Consider the following 26,883-nt stretch of genomic DNA (forward strand, 5'->3'; position numbering starts at 1 on the left):
AGACTATATACATGTTAGTCTTCTGTTATAATGCTACTCTGCACAGTCCAATGAAACACAGAACATATTAAAGCATCTTTGTTTTTATGTGTTCTATAAAAATCAAGGGTGTGTGACCTCAATAGCATGAACACAAAGCACACACTCCTTGTCTAACTTTTGGTATTTTACACAGAGATAATAACAGTATTGGTGAACTTTGAAACTTCTTTTTAAAGTTTGTTATATCAGGTCTCAAAAATAGCAAATAAAAGGCCAAAACTGAATAATGATTTGGTTACATGATTGGTTAAATGATGTAAGAGAGCATGTGACTGGTCAAACGATCTGATGAAGAGTTGAAACGCACGATGATCCCATTAAAATGTCAAAAGAATGTTTATATTATTTGTTACTTTCAAAACTTTCATTTTGATTTGAGGGCGACTTTAATGGCTGAGGGTACTAAATTGGTGCCGTGACCCGGTTTAGAGAAGTAAGTGGTATAGATACCAGCTAGTAAGAGCTGTGCTCCCATGCCAGATGCACTGGATTGATACCATTACTCAGAGTGGTATATAGAGAACTGGTGGGGTCCTTTTACCATGATATGACTGAGGTTTAAAGGTTGAGGGTGTTACATTGGTGCCATGACCCAGATGGGAATGAGGTGTAATGGAGGTCAGCTAGTAAGAAATCACCAGATTGAATCCCACTCGTAGTCAGAAGGAGGGTTACATGTCCATGTGTAGAAAGTAAATGCTTATTTAGAAGAGAGCAGGCATAATAAAAGTTCATGCACTGTATTTCTGGCATGATTATTTCATTTGCAAGATATCCTACAACCTACTGGTGGTGCAGTTGGCTTTGTGTTGTGATGCATTTCCAGAGGAAGATGTGTTTTATTCCTGCAGGAATATAATATGAGCATTGCTTAAAATTATCATTGGTATTAACTAGTGCTGTCAAAATTAGTGCGTTCACTCATGCGATTATTTTGAAATATTTAACACAAATTACACAATTAACGCAGTTGTAGTTTGTTTTCTGTCCTGTTGTGGTGGACGTGTGTTCAACATGCAAAGAAATATGGATATGACAAAGGAAGCACTTTTTTCAAGGCAAGTTTCAGTATAAAACAATTATTGTGGCATCAGCAGGCTCTCCAGGGTTTTCTTCCAGAGTTTCATTCAATTTTGGGTGTTTCATTTTTAACTTGCGACTTTTGTTTCAATGGAACTTGATACCGCATGGCGAACGGAAAGAAAAACCTCCGCATTTCATGACTCGGTGGTCCTTTAAGGTAATCAAAAATTGCTGCTTACATGGTAGACTCTTAATAAGAGTGTTATCTTAATCATATTAAAATCTGAGTATTGTTGTCTATGTAAATGTTCTCAGAAAGTGCCAAATGAAGTCGCGAGCTGTCAAAGACAGCGCATTCCTCTGCCTTTTAGTATGCGCCCTCCAATGTTTTATTAAGTTTGACGTGTTTCCCCCCTAAAAGCAACTTTTGTAAAGCGTCTGCTTTGTGTTGTTGTGTCAGAATCATTGTGAAATATAGCCATATTTTAAAACGCTTAGTTTAAGCAAATTTGATGAACACAATCATGCTTGTTGAATCTGCAGGGAGGCGCTCCGGCTTCCCTGTCCTGCCCGCGTTGTGTGTGTGTGTCTGTGTGCACACGCACAAGTTTCTTAGCTACAAATCTGGCTAAACCTGCCTTAACATCATTGTCCGTAGCCACTAAATCAAAAAGTTATGAATTGCCGTGAGATTGTGTTGCATTCTCAGCTCACATCATTCAAAAGAAAAGATCCACATTGTCCCCCACTAATGTCAACAGACTGAGCTGTTTTAACAACTGGATGAATGTAAAGGAGGACTAAGCAAAATTGTTTCTACTTTATAGTTAATGTTGTCAACTCACACCAATACAACTTTTCAATGAGTACAATTGTTTGAATTCAATACTTTATTGTTATTATAATTTTCCAATTTCCATATCTGCAATGCCTGTATTTTGGCATTTTTTGCAGTCCACTTAAAATCCAACATGGAAATCAATGTTTTCTTTATTGGTATTGATTGTTTTGAAATTCAAATGGCATTAACATGCCTGTGTTTTTATTTCTGTAAAAAATATGGCTGTCAAGCCAGGATCTTGATGGTTTATTGTGGGTATGTTGTTTACATAAAGAAATCTGTTACAAGTTAAACAAAAATTCTAATAATGAATTATATTTTGAATTTAAATAGTTTTTGTTTTGCGTTTACATTAATTTCACATTTCAATAGCCAAAATTACAAGTTTCAGTCTTTTAAATGTGATTAATCGCGATTAATTAAAAAAAAGTGTGATTTATTTGTTAATTTTTTTAATCGATTGACAGCACTAGTATTAACATAAACACAATGTGTGTCCCTGCTTAAACATATGTGATCATTTTTGAATACCTCAGTGTTTTTAATTCATCCTTAAAAAGTTAATGAAAATAAACAAATAATATACTAAATGATAAAGATTATATTTACAGAAGGATAAATAAAAAATGTATACAAATGTCTCTAGAATAGTGTAGTTTGAATGCACCAAGTGTACAGAGCTAGTGTGGATAGCACCTAATTTGGAGGTGTTCGATGAAAAATATTCTGACTTTTGTTCACAGGCTTTGGTTCCTTGGCAAGTCTAAAAGGTTGTCGCAGATTCTTCTCGAACACATTAGGCCATTTTATCCAAAGGAGAAAAAAACTGAGGAACCCGAGGCATATGCAAATGTTTGCTCTCCATTAAATCACAGTGATTTATAAAAGAAACAATTGGGATATTAATTAATAATGCAATTTTTCTTCCCTAATGTGCCTTACTCAAACTGGCTGATTTAATGTTCCAAAAATGTGCATAATTTGCGCTAATGTAAAATGCAAAACACTCTTGTTGGTTTTCATCAAAATCCATTCAGGATTTAATCACTGCTGTCAGCAACCCGACGATAATTCAGTTTGTAGGCTGAGGGTTCTAGATTTCCTGCCGTGATCATAAATCTGGGATGGATCCAAACCCAGCCTGTGACCGCTTTAAATATTCCGGCTTTATAAATATCCAGCCTGAAAATAGACCCCACGTGAGGTGTTGCTAATCATACGGACATTACGGCGGAGTGTAAATGAAGCCAAAGCAAAAGGCGCACCGTTTTTCAAGCAGCTACTTGATTACATTTGCCTAAAACGGCCGTGTCGTGTAGGCAACAAATTCCCAGGTACCTTCTCAGGTCACAAGGGACCAAAGGGACGTGATCTTTCCCATGGAAAATGTGAGCGGTAATTCCAGATGAGTCCTGCTGATTGGGCCTGTGGGTAAATCTGTGATTCGCACCCTCGGTGTGGTCAGAGTGAGTTCATTTGGGGGGGAAAAGCAGCGATGGTGTTTTTAATCATCTCTGAATTACATCAAACTCGGCAGGATTATCTCCCCTGCTGCCATCTGCCTCTTAATTAAATTGTCTTTAGACTGAGTTTGTCTATTGGGATGGTCTACCTAAAGGAAATCAATCAAATAACCCTGCGATCCCTTTCGAAATGCCGTTTTTGTTTGTTCTCCTGACCTGTGCCTGATTCCTGGAGCTTGGCGAAAAACACAAAGTGGTAAAGAGTTTTCTGTTTATTTCCACACTCGTGTCGTTTTCCCAATGGAAAGGGTCTGAGGCTGTGGGATGGCTTCTCGGGTGTTAGTAATCTATCCTTAAATCCAGCCTGTAAATCAGTGTTCGTTTGGTTGAGCTGTGCTTTGGCCTTTTAATGCGATCCCTCTCTAAGGGATTGTCATCAAGTAGCCTAATATGTATTTTCAAGACCTAAAATGCAAATGCGCTGCGAAAAGGCGGAAACCATGGAGACAAAAAGAACTTTTAGTAATTAATGACCTTAGTTCAGGTTTGTTTTTATCATCGCAATATTTCAGTGCTTGGTAAGACCTGTTGCAATAGATATTTTTGCTCATTTTACAACCCCCCTAAACAGATTATTTTTTTATTGTTGAATACATTTAGCTGATCTCCAAGTCTGGCAGGAGCTCATTTAGCTTAGCTTAGCATAGATTATTGAATCGGATTAGACCATTAGCATCTCTCAAAAATCACTGAAGAGTGTAAAGCTTGACTTTTCTGTAGTTACATCATGTACTGATGTAAATCTAGCCATATCAGCCTAGAAAATAGCAACTTAGAATTTTCTGTTGGAGTTAGTACACGATGCAATTACAAAATAGTCGAGTCTTGAAGAGTTTTAATTTTTAAGATAGTTGCTTTTTATTAATGTATTATTATTTTTTTTCTAAGTGTGAAAAAGCTGTTAAATGAGATATATTATTACAAAACTGACTCAATTTAAGTATTCAAATTATTTCTGGTGTGTTTTTGTGGCTTTTTATTGGCTACATGAAACAAATATTAACATGAAAACCTGGTGTTATTAAGATAACACTGTTTATGTTAATATTTAATATTATTTCTTAATAATATTTTTGACAACTATATAATATGTACTACTTTAATGCTAAAGCAAATTATTGATGTAAAAAAATATTTTCCGCATATAATATAGCATACACGCTATATGTTTAGTGCTTTTCATTTTGCAGAGCCTCTTGCATCCATTTGTAAACCCAACAATAACACACAAGCACATGTTTACTCTTCCTTTAAAGGAACACTCCACGTTATAGGCTCATTTTAAAACCCCCCTAGAGTTAAAACCGGGGTGCTCAATCCTGTTCCTGGAGATCTACCTTCCTGTACAGTTTAGCTCCTACCCTGATCACACCCACCTGAACCAATTAATTAGGACCTGAAATTCACTTGATAATTATAGGCAGGTGTGTTTGATAAGGGTTGCAACTGAAATCTGCAGGAAGGTAGATCTCCAGGAACAGGATTGGCCACCCCTGAGTTAAAAGGTTGAGTTTTATCTTTTTTGAATCCATTTAGCTGATCTCCAGGTCTGGCGGGAGCACTTTTAGCTTAGCTTAGCATAGATCGTAGAATCAGATTAGACCATTTGCATCAACAGTAAAAAACAAACACACATTTAGTCTTCCCTTAAAGGAACACTCCACTTTATAGGCTCATTTTGCAAGCAAACTAGAGTTTTTACCATTTTTGAATCCATTCAGTGAATATTTAGGTACTTTTTTAGCTTAGCTTAGCATAGGTCATTGGATCAGATTAGATAATTAGCCTCTCTCAAAAATTACCAGTGTTTCAATAATTTTCCTATTTAAAGCTTGAGTATTTCGTAGTTGCGTTATGTGTATTTTCTTGAACTAGGTCTTTTATTTTAGTTGTTCTAATCTAATCAATATTAGCGCCGTGTTTTTTGAGCCGCTGCAGTGTAGCGAGGCATTAAGCAGGCATTTCAAGTTCAATCAATATCACTTTTAAGTTAGCTGTCAAATCATAGTGGAGGAGGGGCTGAACTATACCTTGCTACTGTCTTCACCACCACAAAAACTTGTAACAGCAAGTGACAAAAAAAAAAAATGCTACGCTGCTGTTTTTGAACACCGCTCGTATTTCTGCATCGCATAAACGCTCCAGTGGACACACAGCCTAAGATGAAGCTTAAAGCAAGCCGTATCCGTCTAGAATCTAGATAATAGTAGCTTTTCAGTTTATCTGTCATTCCTAGTAAATAATGTGATGTTTTATAAACAAATTTCAGGAGGAGCACGCAAAGAAGTTTCTCGAATACGTCATTGACAATTAATCTATTATCAAATCAGTTCTTGACCAAACCCTTATATATACCAAAGCTATCTTACCTGCAGCATCTCACGACTTTAACATCCCTCCACCACCCTGACACCACACCTCTTAAGCATTACATTCCCGGGGAAGTGTTCTGGGGCCGGGCTAGATACTTCGCTCAAATCCCAACTCCTCTCTGTTTCCTGATAAGGGGAATAACTCGAGTTGGGAAGTCTCCCCGAGCTCAGAGCCCTCTTCCCGGACAGCACGCCTAATACCAACCTGGGCTCATTGTGGAAACGTAGCCCCGCGGACGTTTCTGCGGACAGCGATTTACGTCCGGGAGGTACGTATTGGAGCAGTTTTTTGTTTTTTCGCGGATCCGCGAGAGGCCGCTGTGCGCGCTGTGTTCGCGCCCGCGCCATTCTCGCGCGAATAGCGGCTGGATCGAAAAAAAAAAAAAAAAAAAAAAAGCCCCCGTCTTCGATTCCGACCGCGTTTTCGGATCCGGCCGCGTTCTTGCCCTTATTTTAGGGATTCCGTTTTTCGTCTTACCTGATTTCCGGAACCCGCCGTTCCCCGGACTCGATCCCGGTCGTCGTCCACCGCGGCCGGCTCCGGCTCCGGCTCGTCCTCCTCCTCCGGGGCCTCCGCTCCGCCGACGCAATGCTGTGAGCTAGGCGGACAAACTGATTGCGTCGGGAAAGCCCTCCACTCGGAGGCTATCCGTCAGCCGGCGAGCGTGAAGAGGAGGGGCGGAGCGGCGCCACACCGCCCTGCAGCGTTCGCTCGAAAAAAAACAAACGCGGCCTTTACGTACCTCCGGCCACGTAAATCGCGGTCTCCAGAAACGTCCGCGGGGCTACGTTTCCAGATTGAGCTTGGGTTGCCTAATACGCCTTATTCTTAAACGACTGAAGAGTGAACTCGTGAAGCAACAACAGAATACTTGAGCTTTAAACAGGAAATGTATCTACAAGAATTTTTCAGAAAGATGCTAATGGTCTAATCCGATTCAATGATCTATGCTAAGCTAAGCTAAAAGTGCGACCCAGAGATAAATTAAATGGATTTGAAAAAAATGTAACTGTTGAGTGTATACTATACAGTTATAAGTGTTTCCCTCTGGGATGTGGCCGGAAGAGCATCTGCTATGTAAAACATATGTTGGAATTGTTGCCGGTTCATTTCGCAGTGGTGACCCCTGATAAATAAGCGAATAAGCCAAAGGAGAATGAATGAATGAATGAATAGTGTATTATGCAGGGAAGCAATTCTAGACAACACCAGATGCACATACATCTACATTGTGTGACAACACTAAACAAATGACTACCATTATTAATCAGCGGCGCCATCTAGACAAGGCGATGCTCCTTCAGATGATGAACAGCCCATCCTTATAAATTTAAATACCTGACCATTACATCAAAGCCGGCTTGTGATGTTTTTCAGGTCTCTTAATAGGTCTGTTACCTGCCTGATCTTCAAGGAGAAAATTACAGGCATCATTAGTCCACTAAACATGCAGAGCAGCACGCATATGAGAGAGAGAGACGCCTCTGAAAGGGCCTTTCCATGCATCGATAACTGTAAATAGTTCACATTCAAGGTTGTAAAACATCTATTTGGTAATTCGAGAAACAGCGGATGTTTTCAGCTGCATTCTGCATCTGATTTGTGTACGCGGCATTATGTATCAGCCTGAGAGATGTGCGAAAAATCAAAACCCATCTTCACATTTACAGCGGGATCATTGTACCGGCGTTAGATATTTATGAACACACTTAGGAGGTACAGGAGAACGCACGCACACGCATGCATACTTACACTTTGCAATAATGTAACGTCATTGATCTGTAAAACTGCTTTTGCCGGGTTTTGTTCTCTTAGAGTGGTTTGATGTTGGCGAGTCACGCTGGCACATGAGAATGCTCAAACGCTGGGCCAAAGATTTGCATCCAGATCTGCTGTCCATCTATATTCCACTGCCATAAATTTCCTTAATTCGCCTTGTTCATAAGCAAAGTGTTTTAATTGATCTCACTTTGAGCGCTCATCTGGGAAATTCTGTTTACCGAAGTCGTGATTTACATGCGGGATAAAAATAGACTTTCGGGTGTCTGCACAGATGCCGCATGATCAATGATAAGGATTGTACTGTAACTCTAACTAGGGTTTAAAATGAGAACGTTTTCACCACTCACTCAAAAAAATAACGTTTTTGCTGCTTGTTTAAACTACGTGTTTAAATTGAGCTGAAACAACATAATTCTAGAGGGGTTTTTTTTTGGACAACTTGATTGTTTTAAGGTCAATCCACTTAAATCTACTAAAATATAGAAGTCAAAACCATTCTGCAAATTTGTATATTGAGCAATATTAATAGTTTAACAACGTACAGTATCGCTATTTATTTAGGTATTGTTTATTTTATATGCTTGCTCGCTTGGGATCGATATTGGACGGAAAGCCCGCTCCTGTTCAAAATACACCAGAGTTACCGACCGCTCCAGCCCTTTATTGGGAAATTTATTCATGCGCTGCAAGAAATCTGGTCGGGTCCCGCGGCTCCCACAGTACATCCACAGGAATACAATCCTCTATCCAGAAGTAACGCTGTAACAGCCAAGAGGACAGGTAAAGCCACGCCAGCAAGTCAAATCGGCCACAGTAAGAGAGACAGGGAGCGAGAGAGAGAATCGCAGTGAAATAGGAGCTTCTGCTGTAAGTGTCAGTGAAAGACTGCTCAGCAAACACACACACACAGTGAAATTGTGCACAGCTTCTGATTTTTTTAAGTAGTTGGAGCGTTGTAAATACTTGCACTCGCCTCCCTCGCCAAAGTAAGCTATGGCGACATAGCGCATATGAAATAAGTTACGTCAGTACATTATAACGGGTTATGATTATTACTGAACTGATATCGAATTGTCCGCGTCTGCATCGCAGTGCAACGAAGAAACAATTAATTTTAACACCCCTAGTATACGCTTATTCAGATCTCAAATTTCTAGTGCCATTCGCACAACCTGTTCCTACGTAATTCCACCAGAGTCTGCTGTCAACTGAGCCTGACTGACTGACCGATCACCCCAACTTCTTCCATAAACCCAACTAACGTTTTCAAAAGCACCCATTGACCCGCCCACCGCTTTCCCTACACCTAACCAATAGTGTTTTCAAAAGCTCCAACTGACCCGCCCACCACCTATGCTAAACCCAACTAACAGTGTTTTCAAAAGCAATCCAGAAAAAAAAAGTCCTCGCGGCAGCCTGATTTTTACCACGTTTTCAGATTTTACCACCTTCTCACCCTGTTATTTACTTGTATATGTTTTTGTTTTTTGTTTTTGCTGGTTTTTGTTTCACCTGTTTACTGAAACCAGTCTTGCAGAATGCCGTTGACTCTGCTCTGCGTCTCAAGTCCGCCGACGTACACGCCAAGCCACTGGGCAAACCGGTGACAGCAGTCAGCTGGTGGAAGAAACAGAAGCCATTGGCGACATCATAGAGTTTGTTTTAAAGACAAAATACAGCCAAACATGCATTTGGCTGCATAATTCGCACTCTCCAGAAATGTTTACGGGTCTACGTATTCAAGATTGTAATGTGAAGGGGACAACGAAGTGCGGAGTGCGGATCCAAATGCAGGTTTATTAAACAGAATGGTCAGGCAGGTAACAGTCAACACAGGGGCAAACCGATACATGCAGATAATCCAGAGTCGAAAAACAAATAACAGCCCTGCTGAAAAATCCAGCTTAAACCAGCCTAGGCTGGTTGGCTAGTTTTAGCTGGTTGACCAGCCTGGTTTTAGAGGGGTTTTGGCCATTTCCAGGCTGGTTTCCAGCCATGGAAAATGACCAGCCAAATCCAGCTAAAGCCAGCTTGACCAGCCTGGTTTAAGCTGGATATAGCTGGTTTTGGCTGGACACCCAGCTTGGCTAGGCTGGTCATGCTGGTTTTAGCTGGTCATCTCCCAGCCTGACCAGTAGGGATGGCTGACGAGAAACTGACGTTTCGACACAGTGTTGAGATCCCGAAGCGCAAGTGTTTCGAAACACTGCACCGAAGCATGATCCGAAGCACCCAAGTCACATGACTTAAGTGTTTCGAAACACCTGGTCACGTGACTAAAGCGATTCAAAGCATGGATCAGCTTAAATGGATCAGTCGTGTGCACGCTGATACTGTGCTTTGAATTACGTTTTGGGTTCAAATCCCGACTTGTACAAATATTCTGAAATCATGGTTTCATGTATTTTATCCTGTTTCTATTTTGTGTAGCCTAAATAGGATACAGCTGCAGTTACGCCCTCAATATAGCATCATTTTTGTAACACTGTAAAACTATAATTAATAATTTTACAGTACTGTGATGGATGGTTGGGTTTTGGTAGACATTAATAAAATACAATAAATGGGAAATTTAATGAATAATGTAAATAATTCTTGATAACTTCAGACCGCAGTTTCTGATCTAGCATTAGATCCCTGTTTTAAGACCAAAACAAGACATATTTATTCACAAATTGTTTATTTGGATATCAGACCAATGTTGAAACAAAACGATACAAGAGCAATGCATAACCAACTGATTTTAAAGCATTTCAAAACTACATTGACTTGGATTCGATCCCACTATCCCTGTATGGTAGACAAACACCTTAACCACTCCACTATATTTCTTGAAGGCTTTTGTGTGCAAAGTGGGATTTAATGCCTCAATTTGCTCAACTGTTCTTTGCTGAAGCTGTTTCAGTGCAATACATAAAAATGACCACTAGGTGTCACTGTAGAGTGGGGTTTCGAAACGTTTCGAAGCTTCGACACATTTGCTTCGACTGTCTCAGTGTTTCACGAAGCCTCGCTTTGCCCACCACTACTGACCAGCTAAGACCAGGCTGGAAACCAGCCTGGAAGTGGCCAAAACCCCTCTAAAACCAGCCTGGTCGACCAGCTAAAACCAACCAACCAGCCTAGGCTGGTTTAAGCTGGATTTTTCAGCAGGGAGGCCAGAAGACAGGCAGCAGATAGGAATAAACAGTAAAACAAACAAAACTGGCAAAGCAAGGGAAACGCGTCGTAATGTTCACAAAAACTGTTAAACAAGACTCAGCATTGTGTGTGTTTGAGAGGTGTATAAATAGTCTGTGTAATTAGTTCTGATCAGCTTCAGCTGTGTCTCTTTGCAATCATGGTGGATCTAGGCGAGGCGTTTGAGTGAAGTGAATGACTGGAACTTGTAGTCCATATACCAGCAGATTTGTAGTCCTTTAGCAATCTGCCAGGATTCGATCGACAACAATGATCCTGTGTTGCATAACTCTATTTAGTTGTTTTAAAAAATACAAACAAATGTTTTAATATAATGTTAACATATGTCAGCACTTTACAGTTTTATGTATCGTTACACTTCACAGTATCAGTTCGGTTTCTTTCACAAGTTTACAGTACAGTCTTAATACTGTAAATTATTGGGTAGCAGGCTTGAATAATGTATGACTTCAGTTTTGTGACTGTTTTTTTTTTTTTTTTTGTGCTGTAGGCTTTCATTATTGTAAGGCCTGAACGCTGAGCTTATTCCTCAGAGAACTGCTGGCTTTGATGTTTTGGGTGAAAATGTGTTTAATGAAATGTAAAAAAATCTCTTCAGAGAGACTGAATCTGAATATTCTGCATGTACGTGGGCAGTCATAGAGTACTGATTATGTAAACCCTAGCGGTGACCTCCTGACCTACAGTCAGAGGTTACAAGGCTTTCTGTTGTTCTGTCGGGATTTATTGAAACAAAACGGCGTGCTGTTGAGGCTTTGACAAGCATGTGCTGTAAGAGCGAGAAATATGTTGGTTTTGGAGACCTGCGGCATGCGGGATCTTTTATTTGGATAGGTTTAATCATTGAAGGTCTGGAGGCAGGACTTGAACTGGATTCTCTGGACACAAAACTCTATATATTATGCTCCATAGCCTGACTGCTGCCCTCAGAGACAGAGAAAAACAGGTCACTCCAAAAACTGGTTCAGGGGTTTTTCCTTTCAGGGACTATGTTGCTGGAAGATTTTGACTGTATGCTCTCTTTCTTGTTCGTTTTTATACATGATAATGTGTCTGTGTTGTTAATTAGATGTAAATGTGAATTATTTAATATGTCAGTTGATCTAGGCGCATTGTTTTGAGGCAGTGCCCATGGGGATTGGTGTGTGTGGCCATTGGTTATTTTTTCTGCATATATAATTTAGTCTCTGGCAGGGATTGAGAACTTAAGGTCTATAAATAGTAGTTGGTAGTTAAGGTGAGATACTACAGGCATTTTTTTATGCATTTTTGGCTTTTCATAGTGTGTTTTTGTCAGTCTAATAAAAAGAAAGAAATGTATGTTTGCTCTTAAGATTTCAGTTACTGTGCATATTTTTTAAGAAAATTATTTCTTTTTCATAAATTTTAACTTGAACATTTCTTATGTACACTAAAGTACAGGATTTTATTCATATCTATACTCAGATTTTTCCTAATGGATATTTTATACATAATTTGCCATTTTATTGTACAGATTTATTCATTTATTTATTTATATATTTATTTTTGTTTATTTATTAATATTGATTTAATTTTAGTTATATATTCATTTGTTTATTTATATAATTTAACTTTATTTATTTATTCATTCCTTTATTTATATTTATTTAATTTTATTTATATGTTCATTCCTTTATTTATTAATTTTTTTTACATTTTTATTTATATCTTCATTCCTTTATTTATTTAATTTTATTTACATAGTCATTTCTTTATTTATCTATATTTTTTTAAACGTTATTTATATATTAATTTATTTATTTAATGTTACATATTCATTCATTTATTTAATAATTTGTTTATGTATTTATTTATATTTTTTTCCATTTCATTTATATATTCATTTGTTTATTTATTTATTTATATTTATGTATTCATTGATTTATTTATTTAATTTTACTTATATATTCAGTAGTTTATTTATTTATTTTATTTAATTTTATTGATATATTCATTCATATATTTATTTACTTATATTTATTTACTTATATTCAAAGTATGAATTGGATAAGCTAAATTTTCCATAGTGTATAAGTGTGAATGAGTGTATATGGATGTTTCCCAGAAACGGGTTGCAGCTGGAAGGGCATGCGCTGCGTGAAACATATGCTGGATAAGTTGGTGGTTCATTCCGCTGTGGCGACCCCAGATTAACAAAGGGATTAAGCCAAAAAGAAAATGATCTAATGTAATCTATTGAATGATCTATATTCATTTGTTCATTTATTTATATTTATTTTATTTTATTTATATATTAATTCATTTATTTGTTAATGTATTTATATTTATTTAATTTTATTTATATATTCATTTAAATATTTATTAATTTATATATTTTTAATTTTATATATTCATTCATTTATTAATTTAAAATTATTTAATTTTATTTATGTATTAATTAGTTTATTTATTTATATTTATTTAATTTTGTTTACATGTTAATTTATATATGTATTTATTTTTATTTATTTAATTTTATATATTCATTCAATCATTTATTTTAATTTATTTTATCTTATTTATATATTCATTTGATTGTTTGTTTATATTGATTTAGTTTTATTTATATATGCATGTGTTTATTTATTTATTTGTATTTATTTAATTTTGTTTATATATTCATTTATGTATTTATATTTATTTAATTTTATGTATATATTCAAAAAATATTTATTTATTTATTTATATTTATTTTATTTATATATTCATACATATTTTTATAAATTAATTTATATTTATTTAATTTTATTTATATATATATATTTTTTTTTTATTTAATTATATTTATTTAATTTTTTCATATATTTAATTGTTTATTTATTTTATTCATTCATAATTTTTTTTGGCTTAGTCCCTTTAGTAATCTGGGGTCGCCACAGCGGAATGAACCACCAACTTATCCAGCATATGTTTTACGCAGTGGATGCCCTTCCAGCTGCAACCCATCACTGGGAAACACCCATACACTCTCATTCACACACATACGCTATGGACAATTTAGCTTACCCAATTCACCTGTACCGCATGTCTTTGGACTTAGACTGAAACTAGCAAGAAAACACTTGTGTCATGCGGCATGCCTGATGCTGCATTGCACTGGGTTTATGATCGGGCCCATAAAGTTTTGAAACCACATGAGGGAGAGTAAATGATGAGTAAATCTTCATTTTTCAGTGAACTATACCTTTAACTGTGAGCTGGTCCTGACAGCCCTCGACTCGCTCTGTGTGTGTGTGCGCAATCTGGTATGTGTATGTGTAGATCTGATTGTTACCAGCATAGCTAGAGAATACAGAGCAAGAGAATGAGATTTTGTTGGTTCCAGATGAGATGAGTGCTGTGCTGGAAACATCTTTTAAAGTAGCTATTGCTGTCTCTGCACTGGAGCCTGCGGCTGGGAAATGCCATCAGTAATACAAAGAGAAATAGCTCAACATAGTGCATTGTGTGTGAGCCCAGCCAAAGTGAACCGAGCCATTCCTCTTGCTCCCTCCATTACTTTCTCCATCTGACAAGCTCGCGTTTGATTGGCTGCTGTAGGAAGCCTCTTAAAAGTCAGGTTTTTGTTGTAGTCCTCCTGAAGCAAAGTCAAGTTTATGGGGTACCAGAGTGATGGAATGAGAACTACTGAGGAAAACCTATTTGCTTTTCAGGTTAGAGGTATTATGGCTTAGATTTTGTGGCTAGCAATCTGAACGGAGTTATGGTAGCTAAAAGAAAGATTTAAAAACAATTTTTCAAAGGTTTATAGAGTATGTTTTTACAAGAAATGCCACTTTTAACTTTATTTTTAATTGTCTGTGAAACATTTGAGCAGTTTTTTAAATGAAAAAGTTTTGAAAATTATTTAATGTTAAACTTTGTTCAGACAAGAATTCTTCAGTCTATGGATTCATTCATTCATTCATTCATTCATTCATTCATTCATTCATTTTCTTTTCGGCTATTGATCTGGAATTGCAACATGCAGCGGAATGAACTGGCAAATAATCCAGCATATGTTTTACACAGCGGACGCCCTTCCAGCTGCAACCCATCACTGGGAAACACCCATACACTCCCATTCACACACATACACTACGGCCAATTTAGCTTAGCCAACTTGTGGGGGAAACCGGAGCACCTGGAGGAAACCTACGTGAACACGGGGAGAACATGCAAACTCCACACAGAATGCCAACTGACCCAGCCGAGGCTCGAACCAGCGACCTTCTTGCTGTAAGGTGATCATGCTACCCACTGCGCCACCGTGACGCCTGTCCATAGATTATTGTTTTCAGACTTTTTCCAGACTATTCTCTGTAAACCCTAGAGATGGTTGTGCGTGAAAATCCCAGTAGATCAGCAGTTTCTGAAATACTCAGACCAGCCCGTTTGGCACGAGCAACCATGCCATGTTCGAACTCACTTAAATCACCTTTCTTCTCCATTCTGATGCTCAGTTTGAACTGCAGCAGATCGTCTTGACCATGTCTACATGCCTAAATGCGTTGAGTTGCTGCCATGTGATTGGCTGATTAGAAATTTGCATTAACAAGCAGTTGGATGGGTGTACCTAATAAAGTGGCCGGTGAGTGTATATATAATTTTGTTCTATACTAATAATGTTGACCTAATTTTTTTATGTTTTCGCTTTTATTAAAGAAATAAAAAACATAGTTTTTTAAAATTATAAAACATCAACTATTTTGCACATTACATGAACAACACAGCAGTTATATACTTATAAATATATATGCCAATGACTGTAAAAAATATGGACGACGCGACAGCCCCTTTTCCCATTGAACGCCTTTAGGGCAAAACGCCTGCTTGACGGGCACAAACTGTGGCAAAAGACTGCTGAAATTGGAGCCTTGACATGCGCAGAAGGACTGTCTGATGGAGCCAGAGGAGGAGCCGCGAAAATGAGCGGAGTCGAGCTTCCAACCAAACGGTTTATGTAAAATAAACCACGCCCCCCGAAATTCTCAGCATGCGTTTGCTGTCATATCAACACAAATGGATGTAATAACGTTAACAAATATGAGGGTTTTATATATTCAATCGCGCCAGCTCCAGGCCGCAGCGCACATAACCTACTCGCGGTGTCGCGGGCTGATTCCGGCTCGCATGCGGCAGCGCCGGCTCACTCGGCCGCCGCATCTGGCTCGATTGACACGGGCTGGAATCGGGCAGTGACTCCAGGCATCCGGAGTAGGTCCAGCAGAGGTAGTCAGTCTGAGCTCTGAGGGGTAAGTCTCCGGCAGGCGAGAATCTAGCTGGAACTGGCCCGAGTGTATTTTGCTATCTGGGTGGTTAGGCGTGTATCAGCAAACTAATAAAGCCCGAAAAAAAGCCCTAACCTTAGCGATTAAACAGTGTTCCACCAGATCATGCATGTCAGAAACTGTAGTTTACTGCTGAACTCATTTTGTCATGGTAAAATAACACAGAAATCGAATAATAACACTTCAGTCTTCTGCCGAAGCTCAGACGCGCTGCTTTGAGAAACTGTCAATCACAGCTGTCAATCACGATGACACGCCCAGCATTAAATTACTGCTAAAAACAAACTGTTTGCAGAAATGAAGATCTTCACCTATTTCAGCACAATAACCAGTGCCTTAATCGACCAGAACCATCTTTCGGGACATTTTATTGCAAGTGTAATAAATTTTTTTATTTGGGCTCAAGTCTCTTTCATTAACACGGAGGAGGCGGGCTTTATGACTTGTACTGCAGCCAGCCCCCAGGGGGCGATCTAACGGCCGAGACCTTCACTCAAACGCAGGCTTGCGGCACACTTGATATATGCACGTTACTATCATGCATGTTACTCTATTTTAAATCATATCATTTGCAGAACACACAGCAAACTGTGGTTCATGCTTTTTTTATGTCTCTCAGATGGTCAATCAGATGGCGGAGTTTTGTCCAGAATAGTTTTATCCTGCTAGTCAAAAGTCTGGCTAGACAAGAGTAATACACAGTGTGGATAATAGTCAGAAATCTGCCTTTTCTGTCAGCAGAAGCCATTCGTTTCTTCAGTGAGAGAGTATTGTGTTGGATTGCGAGCTTCACCATGACCTTTCTAGCCCTGGAAAGAGGCGAGATGGAGAGAGCAAAAAAAAAAAAAGCAGGATTATTGTGAAAGTGAAAGGCGTTGTGGGTGCAGACGGAGTTTGTGTCACACTGGACTTGTAGATCATATCAAGTGTCGCTCATACGTCAGATTAGGCCTAATATGCGCCTGCCCTCATCACGACGTCCCGGCGCCTTACAAAACCGCTCTGATTTGTCATGCTGTTGCAACATTAACTGTGAAATAAATCATGTGGGTTTGGAAGATGCCATTCTGATGTTTGTTTTCTGCTCGCTGACGGCTCTATCGCTGTCGCTCTCATTTTCCTCCCAGTCACAAAGAATCAGACAGAGAGAAAGGCATAGCAGACGCCTAGCTCCAAATGAGAGTCGAAATAGGCTTGGGCGAGTAAATAACAGAGTTTTACGCGCTGTAAGTTGAATGTTCAGACTGATAGTTTACCCGTCTCTTGGGCGAAGCGAGGCTCTCAGAAAAGGGTGTACTAGAGAAAATATCTGTCACTACTTGTTTGTCTCCTAGTCACTTTTACAACAGTTTACTGAAGTTTACCTGGGTTTTTTTGGTTTGTTTTGAAAGTTTAGGTCTAATGGATTCCTATATATTATATCACAGACTTTTTATTTTTCAGTGTTGAATTAAATTATGATTTATGAATTATGTGAAATTATGTTATCTTTGTTGTTCGTTGATTAATTGATGATAGGAACAGTGGATACCGGTACACATTCGAATTAAATTTAATTTAATTTTGATGATTAGTTTAAATGTTATTGTTTTTGTTGTTGATTCATGAATAAGAAATAGTAAAACAAAAAAAAGGCAACATAAGTTAAAATGCAGATAAAAAATTTTTAAATTAAGTCAATTTAGTAAAAGTTATTGTTTCATATTAGTGCATGTTATGTAATTTGGGAATTAAATAACATAAATAATTTATTATCAAATTGAATATATATTTCATTATTATTTAAGCTTTACAAACCATGGTTCTTGTAATGACAATTATTTTTATTTCACTTATTTATTATTATGTATGAATAAATAGTATTATTATGTATATTATTTATTATTATGTATGTATAAATAGTATTATTTATAATAGTTATTATGTTATATTATGGTAATATATTATTATATTATTTTATTTTTAGATCATTATTTTTATTTCATTTATTTATTATTATATAATTTTATATATAATAAAGATAATTATTATGTAATATTATATAGAGATTATTTATTTATATTTATTTATTTATTATTTTGTATTTATTATCTTTAGAATTACATAATATATAGAATTATATATATATATATATATATATATATATATATATATATATATATATATATATATATATATATATATATCTATATAGAGTGAGAATTATATAATAATAATAATAATAACAATAATTAATATTAATATTATTATTAATAATAATAACAATAATATTATTATTACATTATATTAATATTTATAGATCATTATTATTATTTAATCTATTTAATATTATCTATTTATTATATGTAAAATTATATAACGATAATAATAATAATAATTATTATTATATAATTGCTAAATATATAATTCTATTTAATAAGATTGACTATATATATATATATATATATATATATATATATATTTTTTTTTTTTTTTTTTTTTTTTTTAGGGATTGGGATACAGATACAAGTTTTAAGTAAATTTTAAGTAATTTTGATTCCTTAAAATTTGACGTTGTTAATGTATGAATTGATAATAAGAACAGGTGTCGCAGTGGTTAGCACTGTTGCCTCACAGCAAGAAGGGCCCTGGTTTAAGTACCGGCAGGGTCAGCTGGCATTTCTGTGTGGAGTTTGCATGTTCTCCCCATGTTGGTGTGAGTTTACAGTATGAACCATCTTTGTTTTAAACATTTAAGTCGCTTAAATTAATGTTTTGAACAAACAAGTAGGAATCGCAACATAATACAGTTGAAAATTACATATATTTATGATTTATGAATGACACAGACCTTGTTACCTGTTACTTAATAGACACTTTAATTTTCAGAATTATTATTATTTTTTTATTCATTCATTCATTTTCTTTTCGGTTTAGTCCCTTTATTAATCAGGGGTCGCCACAGCGGAATGAACCACCACCTTATCCAGCATATGTTTTATGCAGCGGATGCCCTTTCAGCCACAACACAACAATGGGAAACACCCTTACACACTTTTTCACTCATACACTATGGCCAATTTAGGTTATTCAATTCACCCATAGCGCATGTGTTTGGACTGTGGGGGAAACCTGAGCACCCGAAGGAAACCCACGCCAACACAGGGAGAACATGCAAACTCCTCACAGAAATGCCGACTGATCCAGCCGGGTCTCGAACCAGCGACCTCCTTGCTGTGAGGCGAACATGCTACCCACTGCGCCACCGTGATGCCGCTTTTTTATTATATGACTTATTTTGAAATAATAATCAAATCAAAACCATCTAAAATGTTCAATTCCCTGAGGTGTATTGAATTGCACACCCTTAATTCATCCTCCCAGATGTTACATTGCACATCGAGAAGTTCATTTTAATAACTCGAGACTCTTGTTAGCTGTGACACACACACAAACACACACAGCGCCAGGCGTTAAGTGACTACCGTCCTGCAGGTTTAGTCTTTGCATAGTCGTGGCGTCTGCAGAAATCAGTCATAACTCATCTGTTAATGCAGCCCGGTCGGAATAAGACCATCGATCCAGGCATACGTCTGTCTGGAAAATCTCCTGAACGCAGCTTTAATCTGATTTATCACGCAGAGCGGAGCTGAAAATCCTGGGCCGCCCATTTACTGAATGCAGTTATGGGTGCGTGTGATGTGCACTGACCCCTATGAATTTAAACAGACAGCTGTTATGTCACAGGAGGCCGTTTGTTTATGCTGCTCACAGCCATTGTGTTCAAACAGCTTCTTCAGGCAGATGCTTAAGGTGCCCAGAAACTGCATGTTTTTCAGGCAGCAGAAAATCTGCGTGAGAGCAACAGCGCCCCCAACATCTCATGTGCGGTACTGCAGTCAAACATCAGCCTGAAAAGACCATTCAGGACGGTTTCTTTGGCATAAAAAGTGCAGTAGGTGGTTCCATGAAGCTTTTGTAAGGTAATACTATAGTATTTTCACGTTTATTGTATGAAATTATCAATAAGTCAGAAAATTTTACCTCAGGTTTTTCCTGAAACATCATTAGTTTAACTCAAATATGAACAAATTATTATTTAAAGGGATAGTTCACTCAAAAAATGACAATTCTGTCATCATTTACACACCCTTTTCTTGTTTCAGATGTCTATGAGTGTCTTTCTTTTGTTGAACACCAAAAGAAGATAGTTTAAAGAATGTTGGAAACCTGTAACCATTGACTTCAATATTGGTTTTACTACAAGAGATGTCAATGGTTACAGGCTTCAAATGATCTTCCTTTGTGTTCAACAGAACAAAGAAACGCAAAGGTTTCACTTGAGAGAGAATAGATATTGAGTGTATTTTCTGTGAACTACGCCTTTAAGGTTAATGGACATAATTGGCTAAATTGATTATAGGCGAATTATCAATTTTGCATGAATTATATGCACAGAAAGCATGTATACATTGGCATGTGTCAGATATGCCGATGTTTGTGCTGACTACAGATTTGTAGGCCTTTAAATTATTCCTGAGACTTGGACGGATGAAGACCACTGATCGATAATTCTCTTAGGTGTTTTTAAAAATCCCCACTGTTGCATTTTAGTCATAAATATGGAGGTTTATGAAGATTATATAAGTTGACATCATTATTTCGACCTCATACTCACAACACACAATGCCCTTCTGAATGAATTGTCTCCTTAAAGACCTCACTCGCAATGTATGGCGATGGAAAGTATGTAAACGTTGGGCATATGTGTCAAAATTTGGCAATGTTTGTGCTGACTGCAGATTTGCAGGCCTTTAAATTATTCCTGAGACTTGGACGGATCAAAACCGCTGATCGATATTTTTCTCAGGTGTTTTAAAAATCCCCACTGTTGCTGGTCGGTCATAAATATGGAGGAATTGAAGGTGATGTGACTTTTAAAAAACTGTACTGTTTGATTACCATATTTATTCAGCATTCTGCCAATAACTATGCTATTCATAAGTTGGTTTGGATAAAAACAACATCAACAACTGAATGAATACATTTGAAATATGTATTTAGATATACATGTTTGGACTATGAAACTTCAAATACTTGCCATGTTGCCTGTAAGGATGTGTACATTTTTGTGTGTTTATTAATTTCTTTTGGGCTAAGTCCCTTTACTAATCTGGGGTCGCCACAGAGGAATGAACCGCCAAATTATCCAGCACATGTTTTTACGCAGCGGATGCCCTTCCAGCTGCAACCCATCTCTGGGAAAAATCCATACACACTCATTTTTGTGTATATTGATTTGTTATTGATGTTGCTTAAAACAACTGTAAACTCAAAATTGTAGGTAGGTAGGTAGGCAGGCAGGCAGATAGATAGACAGACAGACAGTCAGACAGACAGACAGACAGACAGACAGACAGACAGACAGACAGACAGACAGACAGACAGATAGATAGATAGATAGATAGATAGATAGATAGATAGATAGATAGATAGATAGATAGATAGATAGATAGATAGATAGACAGACGGACAGACAGATGGACGGACAGATGGACGGACAGATGGACAGACAGACAGATAGACAGACAGACAGACAGACAGACAGACAGACAGACAGTCAGACAGACAGACAGTAGGCTAATAGATAGATAGATAGATAGATAGATAGATAGATAGATAGATAGATAGATAGATAGATAGATAGATAGATAGATAGATAGATAGATAGATAGATAGATAGATAGATAGATAGATAGATAGATATTCTGACAACTGAAGTGTTACGTAACAAACGTTGCTGATGCATTAAAGATCGATTCTTCATAGTATGACAGTTACTGTAGGCTACTTACTGATGTTTGGGCGGGAAATACGCACCTCGTGGTTAAATGTCGTGAGCAAAGACATGTTTCCCTCAGTATTTACGTAAGAACCTCTCTCTCACGAACAGATCGGTGCAGTTTATTTGTTCAGACATTTTGGAGACTGAATAAGCGCGACTGGAGACGCGCGCGCGTTTCGGTGTGTGCGCGCGTGCCCGTGCGCGTGTGTGAGGTGCTCTCATTCGGCTGCTGGGTGAGTCCAGACTGCAGACGGGAGCAGAGCTGAAACACTGCCGTGATTTTAATAGGACAGACGGAGGATATCAGAATATCTGAACGACTCCTCGAGCTCATCGATCAGCCCGACAGATGACGCTGATGAAGATGATAATGATGTCCGTGCTCGCATGAAGAGAGTTTGTATGTTTGCGCCTGTGAGGGATTGTCTGCGATCATATGAAGGGTTTGTCACACACGGATATTAGCACTTTCCGCGGTGTTTCTGGACGGATCGTCGTCTTTTAAGGGATGAATATATTGTATTGCGGAGATACGGAATGATGCTGTAAGTTCACAACGCTTCAGATTTAAATGTGTGTGCGTGCGTGTGTCATAAATAGGCAAATATACATATATTTAACAACATCACGCATACACGAAAGTAATGGTGGCTAATAATGTCTTATATCGTGTGTGTGTGTGTGTTTGTTTGTGTGTGTGTGTGTGTGTGTATATATATATATATATATATATATATATATATATATATATATATATATATATATATATATATATATATATATATATATATATATATAGGTGTGTGTGTGTGTTTATAATGAGAATAATGTAATTACTGTAACCATGTAAATCTTGTACTACCTTACATTATTGATATTTAGTATCCATCTTACAGTTAAATCTTGGGCTGGCTTCATATTGTCAAGATTCCAGACAATTAACTCTAGCATGTAGGTCAGTTGTTGTCTATGAAGCATTTTTTCTAGATTAATGATTTTGTCATTTAGTTGTTGAACAGACGGCAAATATTCCACCACACTGGAAGAAATCAGTTTGACATGTTAGGAAATTGAAGGGTGCTCAGGGCGAAAAAAAAAAAAGCCCTGGTATAATGGATTTTTTTTATAACCTGGTTTGATGCATGAATCCTAGCATTATGCACGTGGCCTTCAAATTAATGCATATAATATGAGTTAATGTAGATAGAAGTTTACGGATAAAAGGTGACCATCTCAGTCATGTGCATGTGGATTGATTCAATTGAAGTCTCTTTAGAGTGTTATGACCACATAAACGTACAAAAATCCTAGTCCGAATCAAATGTAGGCTTAAAGAATGGATGGTTAACCCAGAAATGGAAATCTGCTCTCAATTAACTCATCCTCAAGTGTTTCTAATCGGTTAATATTTTCTGTTGAACTCCAAAAAGATATAGAACAAATGGAGGGTAAGTTAATGACGATAACAGTTTTTATTTTTGAGGTGAACTGTACTTTCAAGGGAAAAATGGCTGGAGGTTATTTTAGAATCATTTTAGGGTGTGTTTAAGCTTGTAATTCGGTTGTATTTGGTCCAGACCAATATACCTAGTTCACTTAACGTTCATAATCATGCTTATGTAATGTATGTTTTGCTGCAAAACATACCAAGCATTCAAGCAACATGTACACAGAGCTAAATGTGCTCATTCTAAATGCATGTTTTCTCAGGCAGGGTTCAACAATAAGGACTGCCCAATGGCCCGGGGCCAGTGTGAGAGACGCTTGGGACAGTAGATGGGATCATTACTGGCCCGATTGCAGACACCTTTTTTAAAATAATTTCGAACTGCAATAAAATACCTTTACATTTATACTACTCTTTTTGTTTTGTTAACACAGAATTTTTGCTCATACATTTATTAACATTTTTAAAATGTTATTTAAATACATTAGTTAAATAGTTATTAACAATTACAGATTATTATTATTTATTATTATTATTTATATTATTATTTTTGACATATTATTTAAAATATGTGGCCAAAAAAATTGCTTAAAAATTAATTTTTTTCTTTGGTGGGGCCAGTAAACATTTTGGCAGGGCAAGTGAAAATCTAAACCATTGGCCCAATCGAACTAGTAGAAAAAATCCTTAACGTTGAATCCTGTTGGGTGAAATTTCATAAGGGATTGCAAAATGTCCAAAGGAGTCAGTATCTTACACACACTGCTCTGAGGACACGTTTCTGAAACCTGCTTTGAATGTTTTTGTGAGGAAGAAATTGGTATTTTTGAGTTTTCTGATCTTTTTATGACTGCATATTGCGACGTTAAGAATTGATTAGTTTAGATGTATTTGTTATTGGTGGGGAAACAAATTGATAGACCGTAGTATAGTGATTTTATATCAGATAGATCAGATGCTCATATTGGCAATATTTTATTATACAATTTGGTTGAATATTAAAACAGATTTCTTTATTGTCCGTGCAGTAGATTGTTGTGTTGGGTTTATTTCTGGTAGTTTGGATCATCTTCATCATGCTGTGAGTTGGTAAAACAAAGATGGTGGCATTGCAAAAACGTGCATGTGGTTTTCATTCAAGTTTTGGTCAAGTTCTGCTTGACAATGCAATTCATTTGCAGTGCAGCAATTTATTTAAAATGAGATAAACATGTTACTGAGTTGCGCTTCCCAAAAGCATTGTGACTTTAAGCATCATTTTAAAATTGTCGTAGGATGGTCGTAGGTCTACGAGAACTCTGGAACAAACAATCATAATAGCTTGTAAAAGACAATCGGCAGATTACACCCACCTGTAGCTTTATTCAAGTGCAGTTTCCTACAGACATCAGATGTTTACAGCCATATATAAATCACATAAATGTGAAATTGTAGCTAATATATTTGAACATGTAGGGAAGATTTATTTTCAAATGTGTAATTCTAATGGTTGAGACAATTATGTACATTCAAGAAATGACTTTTGCTGCCTGTTCAAGCTACTTATTTAAAGTGAGTTTACGCAATTCTTAAGATTTTTTGTTTAATTGACGTAAATCTGTAAAAAAAAACGATTAAGTCAACTTAATTTGTGTTGGATGAACATGAAGGAATTGTCTGTAACCTAGAATTTTTTACAGTGTATATGACCATTTAGCAATATTTCGAATATTACGCTCCATAAATGACTTATATTTTATATATGTGAAATCAAATTTCTTTATGGGGTGTGATTGTAATAGCATATTTTTTTACTTCATAGTACATCCTATTACTCCATTTTTAACAAGTGAAAACCGAGATACACATCTAAATTAAATGACTAGACAAAATAAATGAATAAAATAATTAAATATGATTTAAAGAATTGAAAAAAAAAAAAACATAGGGAAATAGGGATAAAATAATAAAAAAAAAGGAACCTGTCAAGACGTGCATGGATGCGAACAAAACTCATCCATGTATTGGGTATTTCTGCGTATTCTTCTGTTTTTTATCCTCACGTTGTTGTTTTTTCGAACCGTTTTGTGCCTCAGTCTCAAGGTAGCTGCTTTAAATAGACTGTTCCTGACTGCTAATCCACATGAGATGCGAATTATTGGGTTAAACATTCAGGATACCTCTCCATGTAAGGTTTCAGCACTTTGGAAATGGACAGCGACTCCTAAGTAGCACATGAAATTAGCTCTCTCAAGATCAGGTTGTGTGACATTTTGGGAAACAGACATTGAATTACTACTATCGTTCGAAACTTTTCATGTACATAACTCTATTAAGAGTCAAGAAACATCATTCCCACTATCCTACAGCTTAGTTCCTGATAATCAGAGGCCGCCACAGAGGAATGAACCTCCAATTACTCAGGCATATGGTTTGTGCAGCGGATGCCCTTCCAGCTGCAACCCAACACTGGTTAACACCCATACACTTTCTCATTCACACACACTCATACACTTTGGCCAATTTAGTTCTTCCAATTCATTTATAGCGCATGTCTTTGGACTGTGTGGGGAAACTAGCGCACCCAAAGGTAACCCACACGAACACGGGGAGAACATTCAAACACCACACAGAAATGCCAACTCTCCCTGCTGGGACTCAAACTAGCATGTCTATGATGATGCAATGTGTACATTTCAATGTGGAGTAGTGTCATATGAAGCTGTAATATTGCCCTAACCAACAAGTCCCTAACCCCAACCTCAGAACCAGTCAAATACTGTGTTGGTAGGATAATCTGATGGGTAGTATAAAATGTCTGGACACCGGTCCTGTTTAGTTAAAACCATAGACTGTAAAATATATGGACGTAGTATCCGTGACGTCACCCATAGGTTTCTAAAGAGCGCAAAAGAAGCCACAAGTAGGCGCGGACAACCGTCGCCATTTTGTTCGCGCGTCATCACACCCACGGTGGGATACCAAACAAGGGCAAAGAGGCAGAGAGTGAGCGGAGCTACAGGCGCATGCTGGAATTTAGCTTGGACCTGGTTCAGACACACACGCTTAATACGTTATCACCTGTGACTCGTTTGTATTCTGACCACTTGTGCTTGGCTGTATACTATATCAATAAAGTGTTTAGTCTTTTAAAAACACTGCTGTAATACATCGAGCCACTAAACATTGTTCTTATGACGTTTTTCAACAGGAGGAAAACACTAATTACTTCCAAACACTTCAGATATAGTCTGTTAGTTAATGTAAGACTATTGATGAAATCCAGCATAACACTGTATGACAACGCTTCAGATGTTCTAGAGCCTACAGCTAATCAATCTGACAGGTTCTGGAGTGCATTACAGCTCTAAATATAAATATAAACGATAAATGATCTTAAATAAAACAAATACATGTATAAAGATGGTATATAAGTATATAACTTCACTCACATGGGAAACGGAGGCCACGTGAATGGTTTGTGAGCACAATTAAGTGCACTCAGCATGCCATGCCATCTAATAATTGTAGGAAACAAGTCCAAAAGGCAGTTGAAT

The 26,883-nt window shown here is 37.1% G+C and overlaps 1 protein-coding gene and 1 long non-coding RNA gene across 14 annotated transcripts in view; one reads left to right on the forward strand and one right to left on the reverse strand.

The window, feature by feature from the left end:
• Positions 1-22,087, reverse strand: part of LOC141380879 (uncharacterized) — a 54,947-nt gene extending 32,860 nt beyond the window's left edge. The window contains exons 1-2 of the long non-coding RNA XR_012400210.1: positions 21,936-22,087; positions 9,097-9,201 (exon numbers count right to left, since the gene is read on the reverse strand). This is a non-coding gene — a long non-coding RNA (uncharacterized lncRNA). The remainder of the gene's footprint in view (positions 1-9,096; positions 9,202-21,935) is intronic.
• The window catches only part of lingo1a (leucine rich repeat and Ig domain containing 1a), a 275,532-nt gene that overhangs the window by 190,547 nt on the left and 58,102 nt on the right, over positions 1-26,883 (forward strand). For 2 of the 13 annotated variants that reach the window (XR_012400197.1, XM_005174270.6), the window contains exon 1: positions 22,136-22,445. The exons of the other annotated variants lie outside the window; for them this stretch is intronic. The gene's annotated coding sequence lies outside the window, so the exon portion shown is untranslated. Of the gene's footprint in view, positions 1-22,135; positions 22,446-26,883 lie in introns of those variants that run through there. 13 annotated transcript variants of the gene reach the window in all.

Source organism: Danio rerio, chromosome 25, assembly GCF_049306965.1.
Source record: "Danio rerio strain Tuebingen ecotype United States chromosome 25, GRCz12tu, whole genome shotgun sequence".
NCBI classification, from domain to species: domain Eukaryota; kingdom Metazoa; phylum Chordata; class Actinopteri; order Cypriniformes; family Danionidae; genus Danio; species Danio rerio.